Source organism: Bison bison, unplaced genomic scaffold (genome assembly GCF_000754665.1).
Source record: "Bison bison bison isolate TAMUID 2011002044 unplaced genomic scaffold, Bison_UMD1.0 scf7180017864317, whole genome shotgun sequence".
Lineage (NCBI taxonomy): Eukaryota > Metazoa > Chordata > Mammalia > Artiodactyla > Bovidae > Bison > Bison bison.
In genome coordinates this window covers 2776762-2789001 of record NW_011494889.1, presented here as the reverse complement: position 1 = coordinate 2789001, position 12240 = coordinate 2776762, and positions in this window count along the sequence as shown.

The following is a 12240-nucleotide window of genomic DNA, read 5'->3' as shown; positions in this document are numbered from 1 at the left end:
ACACTTTCCAGCCCTAGCTCTGCTAAACCCAGGGTTCGGTAGTAGGAAGCTGTAGTGACATGGCTCCAGTTACTGTCACTGCCGGTGACCCATTGGAGACTTGGTATTTCCCATCTCCTCAACTTTGGGCTTTTCTGGTTTAGAGGTCCAGCTTTCAGGTTGGGGTGGGGGTTCATTCCCACCAGAGACTATAACAAAAGAACCACTGAACTATAAGTAATGGCTACTACCAGGTTACTTGGGGCTCACTGTGCCAAGGAACTTGGCAAGAAGTACAGTTACCATCTTGGCAAGAGAAATTGACTCTGGCCCGTAGAAGGAGGTAGGGCTGCTGAACACATTGGCACACTGGGCATACAAAGGAATCTGGTGCCCAGGTCATCTGTTTTGCCTGTCTTGGCATTCCCTTGACCAATTTTCATGGTAAATGGACAACTTTAGCAACCATAGCCTAAGGAAGGCATGGCACCCAGAGAAAACATCATCAAGGATGAGAATCTCATCACATCACCTGGATAGCCACTTAGACCAGTAGAGGTGTTTTCTGAGGATGAGGGAGACAGTGAGTACCAGCTGTGGTCTCAAGACCAGCTCCTGTGATGATGGGGCTGTAGTTTGTCCCACTAATGTTTTCCTTCTATGCCTTTGCCAGGAAAAAAAGCCTGGAAGCATTATGGAAAAGTTGCTTCCAGAAATTGAATAAAGAAGTAGATTCATGTAGTGGACACTCTTATGAGTGGCCAGGATTTTCTTTGAGGACAAAACAATTATTCCCCCTCTGCTGTAGATGCTGCTAGTTGACAGCTCTCAGCCAATAGTCCTCTCTAGGGACTGTCTTTAACTGAATATAGCTATCTTTCAAAGTCACACCCTTTTCCAGGGGTAGCCTGAGTCCTAGACTGGCCTATATAAAAGTATAAAGACCAACTGTGCTCCAACTGAGACCTGTGAATGGCCCTCATCATTGCTTCTTTCCTCTCTGCCAGCCCTGCTTTCTTTCCATTTGCTCCTATGGCTGTAGATCACATGAGGATTCCCCAATAGACTTCCTGCAACCTAATCTCCAGCTCAGATGTTGCTTCCCACAATGTGCAACAGAAACCCATTTGCTCTCACTAAGCAATGTTGTCCAATCTAGCCCTTATCCACACTAAGACGCTATCTGGCCTACATCTACCCTACTCTGCCTGATTTCTGATTCAGAATCTGGACAGGATTGCAAGCACTGTTGGACTGCTTGAAGTGGACTTGCATGATGGACTGCTTCAAAATCCCATCAGTCGGGCTTCCCTGGTGGTCCAGTGATTAAGAATCTGCCTTGCAATGCAGGGAACATGGTTCCATCCCTGATCCAGGAAGATCTCACGTGTGTCAGAGCAGCTAAGTCACAGCTATTGAGCCTGCACTCTAGAGTCCTCAAACCACAACGACTGAGCTTGCATACTGCAACTACTGAAGCCTGAGTGCCCTAGATAGAGCAGGTGCCCCACAATAAGAAAAGCCACAACAATGAGAAGCTCATGAACTACAACAAAGAGTAGCCCCCAACTCGCCACAACTAGAGAAAGCCCCTGTGCAGCAACAAAAACTCAGTGCAGCCAAAAAGACAATAAAATAAAATTATAAGTCTTAAAAAAAAATACCAAAAGTCATTATTATCAGAAAATCAAGGAAAAGCTAGTGAACAGAGGCAAGCAGGACACCAATGGTATCTCTGTCATATGGACCATCATTTATAGAACAAGAACCAGGCAAAGAGTCTAGGGTTTGGGAAAGTCAGGATGGACTCAACCATGGTGAGAGGAATTTTTTTTTAAATTTTTTAATATTTATTTTTATTTATTTGGCTGTGCTGGGACTTTGTTATGGCACACAGAATCTTTAGTTGTGGCATGTGGGATCTAGTTCCCCATCTAGGGGTCAAACTTGGGCCCCCTGCTTTGGGAGCATGGAGTCTTAGCCAGTGGACCACCAGGGAAGTCCTGTGAGGGAATTTAATTTCATGCTTTATCCTTCATAAGTAGCCTCACTGTGGAGCACCTTACAGTCAAGGATCAGACCAAGAATTTCCTGACAATAATAAAGGATGAGGTGTTCAAATGTGCCTGATAACTTCATCGTCTGGCCAGTCATGAGCAGTAGGGTCTAGTGAGAAGAACACAGGCTTGGGACAAGAGTGACCACTGTCTTGACTCCCAATTTCCCTATCATGACCCCAAACAAGCTGCTTAACTTTGCTGAGCCTCCTTTCCTCATCTGCTAAATAAAACAAGAAGAACCTTGCAGAGTTGGTGGGAGGATTAAATAAGATAATGTATGTAAAGCTCCTAGCACAGAGCCTGGCTTTCAACAACTGATAGGCATTTGAATTTTTCCATAAAGAGTTTTTAAGCTTTTCAATGTGATGAGTTATGACTGGTCTGTCCTAGCCGATTCATTTACCTCCCACTGTGCCATTTCTAAATAAGGAGACTATTTACACTTGGACAGAGCGAGACGTGAGTTTTTGGGCAGCTATGTAGGGCAGGGAGCTATCTAATGAGCATGGCTTATTTTTACCCACCACTTCTACATTTTGGACGTCACCATTTTGACACAGTTCAGCCCTTCCGGTAAAATGATATTTCCTGCTCACCTGCAAAAGGTGAGTTATATAATGCCACTTGGTCTCAAAGGACAGAAGGCAATCAGCTCCAAACAGAGCGAGGTGTTGAAGCACAACTTAAGGGCTTGTGAGACCAGGAGACCAGAAGGCCCGGGCTGGAATGGACAAGATGGTGACATGGCCAGAGCCAGGATCTTTGCTGGGACAGTGTAAGAAATGAAGAAAGAAGGTTCCTTGGTTCAACTGCAATTCTTGAGTCATTTCCCCAGAGTCCATTGCAAGAAAACACAGATAATAATTCAGAGAAATACTTTACCACAGGAGGAGGAAATGCTGGAAGAAAATATCAAAGGGATTTGAAAAGCAGAAGTTCAAGGCTATCACCTGGGAAGACTCACCCCTCTGCCCAGCCCTTTGGCGCCATATCCTTCAGGCTTCTGTTGACAATAGAATGTTTGTCCCCATATCCCTGGGCTTCAGCTTTGGAAAAACAAGAAGATTGACCTGACCAAGAGAGGGAGCAAGACAAGCAAGAGCTTCCTAAGGATCCTGGACTCCCAGCTCCACCTGAATTGGCTCCTTCAGAAGACTGAGGGGTCTTCAGACCAGACCCAACTGGCGTCTGGAGGGACAGGCCCATCCAACCACCTAGGGAGTGACCTTGTCAGCTGCTGTGGTCTGTTTTTCTCTGTACACCAAGTTTTCACCTGAACAAATCCAAAATTCCTCTGAATTTTGATTCTCGGTCCCCAACTTCTTTTCTCTTTACCCTTTTACCATTTCTCTACCTTCTACCATAGAAACTATCTGAGAACAGAAGCTTGAAGTGAATTTTCTTCTCTGAAATCTCTGGGATGGTCTACTGGTTAACACTCATCTGATTGCACAATGGAAGGTTTTGTCCTGTGCTGAATATATTCCCATGCCCCGAGAGTGGAAAGGGGCTCAGGTGATCAAGAGGGCTCTGGTGACTATGTGTGTGTGCATGCATGCTCAGTCTCTCAGTCATGTCTAGCTCTTTTGTGACGTCATGGACTGTAGCCCACCAGGCTTCTCTGTCCATGGGATTTCCCAGGCAAGAATATTGGAGTGTGCTGCCATTTCTTTCTCCAGGGGATCTTCCTGACCCAGGGTCTTCCTGACCTGGGTCTCCTGCATCGGCAGGTGGATTCTTTACCACTGTGCCACCTGGGAAGCCCCTGGTGACCTTGACCCTCCTGCAATCACAGCCCTGACCGCCTACACACAAGACTGACACCTAGGCTACCCTCAAAACCCTTTCCCTTCTGATTACATCAGTGTATGCATCAGAAGGGGCCTTTGGGCAAAACTACCTATGACAATAATAATAATAATGCCATCCATTGAGCACCATGACATGAAGGGCTTCTCATCCATTACTTTACTTGATCCTCACAACACCCCTATAAAAGTAGATATTATTGTTTTTCCACTTAGCAGATAACAAAACCAAGATTTGGAAAGGATAAATAACTTGCTCAAGTTGTGTAGGTAGTAAGTGACAGAGCCAAGGCTGACCCTCAGTTCCAGCCGATGGCAGACCCTAAGCTCTTAACCACACTTAACTCTGTGGAGCCTCAGGTGCTTCTGAATAGAGGATCCAGGTACATACTTCAGCCCTCATGCCCCTTCCTCCAGAAAGCTTTCCTTAGTCCCTCCCCTCCCACCCTCCAGCTCCCCTATTCCCAGGCCATGTCTTGCTCACAACTTCATTGCTTCATGGGCTGATGTGTCTGCTTCCCTCAGCAGAGTGAGGATCTTGCTTGGCTCTTGAAAGAGAAGACTATCTTACTCATTCTTATATCCTTGAACCCTGTGAGAACCTGACCCAGAAAGGGGCTGAACCTAAAGGCTTTCAGGTTTTCCCAGAGACTGGAGCTACCATGTAGGCCCTTGAGGGGTGCAGGACTGAGAAGGTAGGTGGAAGAAGAAATGGGACTGAAAACCAACCCATCTGGAGCCACATCCACCAAAAGTAGGTTGTTGTGGTGGTTTAGTCACTAAGTCATGTCCGACTCTTTTCGACCCCATGAACTGCAGCATGCCAGGCTTCCCTGTCCTTCACTATCTCCTGGAGTTTGCTCAAATTTATGTCCATTGAGCCCATAATGCTATCTAGCCATCTCATCCTCTGTCACCCACTTTTTCTCCTGCCCTCAATATTTCCCTGCATCAGATTCTTTTCCAATGAGTCAGCTATTCACACCAGGTGCCCAAAATATTGGAGCTTCAGCATCTGTCCTTCCAATGAATATTCAGGGTTTATTTCCTTTAGGACTGACTGGTTTGATTTCTTTTCAGTCCAAGGGACTGTCAAGAGTCTTCTCTAGCACCACAATTTGGAAGCATTCATTCTTCAGTGCTCAGCAAGTGGGTTACTTTTCTTAATGGCCACGAAGGTGCCCTTGGGATAGCTCAGCCACTCTGAACTGGGAATTAACAGTTTGACAGTTGGAATCCACATCAGACAGCCCAGATGCTCCCAATCCTGTTTGGTTTAGGCAATCCAGCTGTGAGGTTTCATCACGGGGATATTATAGACTGAATGTTTGTATCTCCCCCAAATTAGTATGTTGAAATCCTGTCCCTCAATGTGATGGTATTAGGAGGTAGGGCCTTTGGGAGCTAATTAGGGTTAGATGAGGTCATGAAGGTGGGGCCCCCATGAATGGGATTAGTGCCCTTCTAAGAGTCACAAGAGAACTTGCATCTTTCTGCTCTCCACCCAGTGAGGATACAAGAAGTCAGTAATCCTCAACCCAGAAAAGGGTGTCCCTAGGGCTCAGTCTTGCAGGCACCCTGATTTCAGACTTCCAGCCTCCAGATTGGTCAGAAATAAGTGACTGTTGTTTGTAAGTCACTCAGTCTATGATACTTTGTTATAACAGCCCGAACAGACTAAGACAAGATGTGATCTGAGGTGCCTAGTTTGGTTCAACCACTTATGGTTTTCAAGATAAATGTCCTGAGTAGGTCAAGTTTATTTTTCTCCATCCTGTCTGGGAACTTGAAGTCCCAGCAAGAGCATGTAGCTGTGAGTTTCATGAAGCAAGAAGCTCAGGCCTGAGTTGCTCTCTCATCTCCTCTGACAGCCCAAACTTAGTTCTTTTTAATTATATGCATGAAAAATAGCATTTAACCTAGTAAACCCTCATCCCAGCGTAGTCTTACATTATTCAAAACCAGAGTAATGATCCTTTAAATAGAATCATAGCTTCACCTCTCTGTCACCATGTCCTTACCTTTCAAATTGAGAACCAACATCACCAAAAACAGAGACACTATTTTTAGGTATTTCAATAGTTTCTTATAAAATCAGCTAAATATAAAAGGTGCTGGTTATTCATTTGACCATTTGGGCCAACTAAGAGTGGTGGGTGTCTCCTGGACACCAAGATAAAATTCAGTCTCTAAAGCTCATTTCGGTTGCTGGGTTAGCCCATGCAGCGCACAATGCAAAGCATGGGCTCTGGGGCCAAACTCATCAGCCAGGTGCCCGGCTTACACTGTGTGACCTTGCTTCCTTGACTCAGTGTCCTTACCTGCTAATATAGGGAGGGTGATGGCACCTCGTCTGTAGGATTAAGCCTGAGGGTTTAGCAAAATAATCCCAGTGAAGTACTTAGCATGGTGCCAAGCGCATAGAAATGCTTATGTGTAATCAAAACCCTTTTTTAAAAAAATCATTCCTGTCTGAGATACAACTAAAATTATTCCAAAGAGATTGGGCCCTTTTAGAAATGTTATCAGCAGAGAATTAGTTTTGTGAGTTGTCAGAAATTATGCCTGACACATCTGCAGAAGCCGAGAGACTAAATAAGTTCACCGTGTGAGCCTGAGAGACACAGAGCAAAGTTGTGGCTCCGCCCATTTCCTTTTCCCAGCTGGGACAACTGAACAGAAGAATCAGTCCATTTATTGTCATCTTTCTCATGCCAGCACTTGCTCACTCTCCCGTTTTGTTCCCCAGGGTGGCCTGCAGGCCTGGTAGGTGGCACCATTGGTTCCAGCTGTGCTTGGATTCTCTGAGCAACCAGACCATGTGGTCTTGGGTAAATTTCCTATCTGTTCAACTCACCCATGGGACTGAGGGTCTTGGGGGTCATCTTAGGGATCCTGGGCCCACCATGGGCAGTGGTAGAGGGGAGCACACCTGAGCCTGGACCAGGTGAGCTGCTGAGTCAAAACATAAGTACCAAGAGGAGGTGCTCTTGCCCAGGAAAGTCTCAGTCTGAGAACTGAAAGTGTTAGTCATTCAGCCATGTCCCATGGACAGAGGAGCCTGGGAGCTATTGTATATGGGGTTGCAAAGAGTCAGACATGACTGAGCGTCTGAGCATACATCCTGACATATAGTTAATGTCTGAATCTTTATGACCCTATGGACTGTAGCCTGCCAGGCTCCTCTGTCCTTGGAATTCTTCAGGCAAGAATACTGGAGTGGGTAGACATTCTCTTCTCCAGGAGATCTTCCCAACCCAGGCGTCGAACCTGAGTTTCCTACATTGCAGGCAGATCCTTTACCATCTGAGCCACCAAGGGCAAACTGGGGTGGCTGGCCACTCGAGGAGAATCCTGAAGGTCCCCTCACAGGTGGTGCCTGGGCAGAGGCATCAGTCATGTCAGGATAGGCACTTGAGCAATAGCACTGACCCCAAACTTTATGACAGTGTAGTCACAGCCCTTCAGAGAAATCAGCGCTAGTCACCAGGCTCTGGCCTGGTGTAAGACCTTTGATATGCTTAAGAATCGTGTTTATTTCATCTTTCTGTTTCCTCCAGACTCCCTGTCCCTTCAGGCTGTGCGCTCACCTTGGAATCCCCTTGTCACTCTGCTCTGAGCTTTCACCACGATGGGCCCTGGCTTTACCTTTTGAAGCCAGAGAAAAACCAAAGGTTCTGAGAGTCAGGTCCCAACTGACCCAACTGGGTCAAAGTCTCATATTTAGAATCCAGGGGGCTGTATGGGCTGCAGGTTCAGAGCCCATGAGACTCTAACCTGGCCTCATCTGAACCTGAATGTGCATCAGAGCAATCAGTTTAGCTCTGGATTTGCTCAGAGGTGTGTCGGGGGTGAGGTGCATGACAGAAAAAGTCTTGCCCAGGGTGAAACCAAGTCAGAGTGGTGGGAATTTCTCCAGAGCACTCCTTTCTTGTCTTCCTTAGCATCCCATCCACCTTTACTCTCCGGGGTCTTAACAAGCCCCTGTGAGTGCACCTGCCCCTGTGAATCTCCCCTAAGAAGCCTCCCACCCCTCCCTCCCACTCTTCAGCCCCTACTATAAACTCCTGGTGTTCTCAGAGATTGTACCACAAAAAATGCACTCTTAATGATCATGAAATCCTTATTGCAAAATTCATACTTATATTGAAGAAAGTAGGGGGAAAGTGCTAGAACATTCAGGTATGACCTAAATCAAATCCCTTATGAATATACAGTGGAAGTGACAAATAGATTCAAGGTATTAGATCTGATAGACAGAGTGCCTGAAAAACTATGGATGGAGGTTCATGACTGTACAGGAGGCAGTGACCAAGGCCATCACCAAGAAAAAGAAATGCAAAAAGGCAAGATGGTTGTCTGAGGAGGTCTTACAAACAGCTGAAGGCAAAGGAGAAAAGCCCAGATAAACCCATCTGAATGCAGAGTTCCAAAGAATAGCAAGGAGACATAAGAAAGCCTTCCTCAATGATCAATGCAAAGAATTAAGAGGAAAACAATAGAATGAGAAAGAGTAGAGATCACTTCAAGAAAGTTAGACATACCAAGGGAACATTTCATGCAAAGATGGGCACAATAAAGGACAGAAATTATATGGACCTAAACAAAAGCAGACGATATTAAGAAGAGGTGGCAAGAATACACAGACGAACTGTACAAAAAGATGTTAATGACCCAGATAACCACAATGTTGTGATCACTCCCCTAGAGCCAGACATCCTGGAATGTGAAGTCAAATGGGCTTTAGGAAGCATCACTACAAACAAAACTAGTGGAGGTGATGGAATTCCAGTTGAGCTTTTTCAAATCCTAAAAGATGATTCTGTGAAAGTGCTGCACTCAATATGCCAGCAAATTTGGAAAACTCAGTAGTAGCCACAGAACTGGCAAAGGTCAGTTTTCATTCCAATCCCAAAGAAAGGCAATGCCAAAGAATGTTCAAACTACAACACAATTGCACTTATCTCACACACTAGCAAAATAATGCTCAAAATTCTCCTAGCCAGGCTTCAACAGTACATGAACCGTGAACTTCCAGATGTTCAACCTGGATTTAGAAAAGGCAGAGGAATCAGAGACCAAATTGCCAATATCCATTGGATCATAGAACAAGCAAGAGAGTTCCAGAAAAACATCTACTTCTGGTTTATTGACTACACCAAAGCCTTTGACTGTGTGGATCACAGCAAACTGTGGGAAATTCTTAAAGAGATGGGAATACTAGATCACTTTACCTGCCTCCTGAGAAATCTGTATGTAGGTCAAGAAGTTAGAACTGGATATGGAACAACAGAATGGTTCCAAATTGGGAAATGGGTACATCAAGGCTGCATATTGTCACTCTGCTTATTTACTTCTATGCAGAGCACATCATGCGAAATGCCGGACGGGACCAAACACAAGCTGGAATCAAGATTTCTGGGAGAAATATCAATAACCTCAGATGGGCAGATGACACCACCGTTATGGCAGGAAGCAAAGAAGAACTAAAGAGCCTCTTTATGAAAGTGAAAGAGGAGAGTGAAAATGATGGCTTAAAACTCAACATTCAAAAAACAAAGATCATGGCATCTGGTCCCATAACTTCAAGGCAAGTAGATGGAGAAACAATGGAAACTGTGACAGACTTAATTTTCTTGGGCTCCAAAATCACTGCAGATGGTGACTGCAGCCATAAAATTAAAAGATGCTCCTTGGAAAAAAACTTATGACCAATCTAGACAGCATATTAAAAATCCAAGACATTACTTTGCCAACAAAGGTCCATCTAGTCAAAGCTATGGTTTTTCCAGTAGTCATGTGTGGAAAGAGTCGGACTATAAAGAAAGCTGAGCACCAAAGAATGTATGCTTTTGAATTGTGGTGTTGGAGTAGACTCTTGAGAGTCCCTTGGATTGCAAGGAGATCCAACCAGTCAATCCTAAAGGAAATTAGTCCTGAATATTCATTGGAAGTACTGATGCTGAAGCTGAAGCTTCAATACTTGGGCTGCCTGATGCGAAGAACTGACCCATTGGAAAGACCCTGATGCTGGGAAAGATTGAAGGCAGGAGAAGGGGATGACAGAGGACAAGATGGTTGTATGGCCTCACCAACTTGATGGACATGAGTTTGATTAAGCTCTGGCCGTTGGTGATGGACAGGGAAGCCTGACGTGCTGCAGTCCATGGGGTCACAAAGAGTCGGACATGACTGAGCAAATGAATTGAACTGAACTGAATGACTGTCTTAAGACTACCCTTTCAGGGATCATTGCTGTAGTTCATTTTCAGAGATGTTTGTCTGAACATGTATAAACCAGAAGAATTCAGAGAAAGTCCCATTATGTTGAAGAAATTAAAAAAGACTTTCTTGTTTTGTTCCTTGATTATTTCATGTTAATTTTGTTTCTCAATGCAATTTCAAGGTCATTCAGGAACAAGAAGCTTGTCTTATTTATCATACTCCCTATTTTTTTAAACCTTCAAAGCATCTACCTAGGTGTCAGAAAGCTAAAAAGGACTCAATAAATACAATCAGAAATGTTGAATGAATTCTGAATACACCATGGCCACACCATGACATCTCACACACCAAAGCTCAACAAGTGTTTGTTGAACTTATGGGTGAACACTCTTATATCTCGGAAATGGATCCAGCTTATCCAAATTTGCTATTCACTGGCTTGGTGAATAAGAATTCACCAGAAACAATACAAATATAAATATATGGAATCAGACAATAATATAATAGAGTGGGATGTAGCCCTTGGTAGTTTAATAATTTCTCTACTTTTTATGGGAAAATTCTGGCTCATTATCTTCCCACTTATTGGCAAAGGGAGCTGAATGTATATTTGAAATACACATCCACCCTTCCTCTGGATTTTTCCTTGTGTCAACTTTCAAAAACCCCGGCTTCTTCAGTAGCTATAAGACAAGCCACAAGATGGCAAATTTTAATACAAAAAAAGAGTGGCATACATTTAAACTGCTGATATTCTGAGAAAAAATATTTCATAGTACTTTTCATTCTGTTAGCTGCTGTCTGCACATTGTGCAAATAGATTTCTATTTACTAATGGTGGCAATTAAGGCAAAGTCTTAAGCTTAACCAAATGATTGCTTACTCCAGCAGATATGCAAATCAACTTTCCTGTCATGATTAATTTTTCCATCTAGTTTGTTATGTGGTTCCCACAGCCTCAGAAGGAACAGCCTCTGTACTATGATATCAATCTTCCTGGCCACATATGAAAACCTAATTGGCAATAACAGAGATTCTGCTTTAAAAAAAAAAAGTAAAATGAGTGACAGGAAAGTTCTAACCAGGTAACCTTCAACATCACTGTGCTCAGTCTCTTAATTTGTAAAATGAGCATGCATGGATGCGTGCTCAGTCGCTGAGTCATGTCCGACTCTTTGGGACTCCATGGATTATAGTTGCCTGGCTCCTCTGTCCACGGGATTCTCCAGCCAACGATACTGGAGCCGGTTGCCATTTCCTTCTCCAGGGTATCTTCCCACCCCAGGAATCGAACCTGTATCTCCTGAGTCTCCTGCATTGGCAGGCACATTCTTTGACCACTGAGCCACTTGAGAAGCCAAAATAAGCATATGATTTTTCAGTTAAATATAATCATATGCAGTGCACTTAACCTTGAACGTAGACTATAATTGCTCAAGAAATGTTAGCCATTATAATAATTATTATAAAATATATTAAGAAAGTATACATTGTTGTTGTTATTGTTGTTGCTAATGCTGAGGGGAAAAGTTTGTGGAACTGGAGCCTGAGATGACCATATTAGGCCTCAAACATGTGCAGAAAGAAAGGAACTAGAAAGAAGCAGGGATGAGAGAGATCACTGCTTCCCACCTTCCCATTTCGGCTTCCACTGGTTTCTTGCTCTCAGATATTCATGAAATTGAATCTGGTGCCTTTAAGTACATGCCCCGTGGAAGTCAGTGCCTTTTGACCAACTGACTTGGGGTAAAAGTTGAGCCCCCAGAGAATGACTTACTCAGTGTGAGATTGTAGCAGTTGTGTGCATGTGTTTGTGTGTGTTGGGGTAGAGAGGGTTGGAAGTCATACATTTTTATATCTTTAGGAGAAACACAAAAAGGGTGAGAGAAGGGAGAGGAAAGGGGTGAAGGTCAAAGTCTCCATGACATGACTCTTTCCTTTGCTTCTCCTCCATCTTACGTAAAGTTACTAAACTCACAAAATAATTGAGACACGTGAATTGGAGAGATGGAAACCAGTGATGGGGCAAGGATTTATTTTCATACTAAAGTGTTGGGATAAGGGCTGTCCAGGCAGCATGAAAGCACAGAGCAGAGAGGAGGAGGAACAACAAACATCAAGTGCACAAATAAACTACGGGACGGACTTTCAGAGTTTCAAAGAGCTGT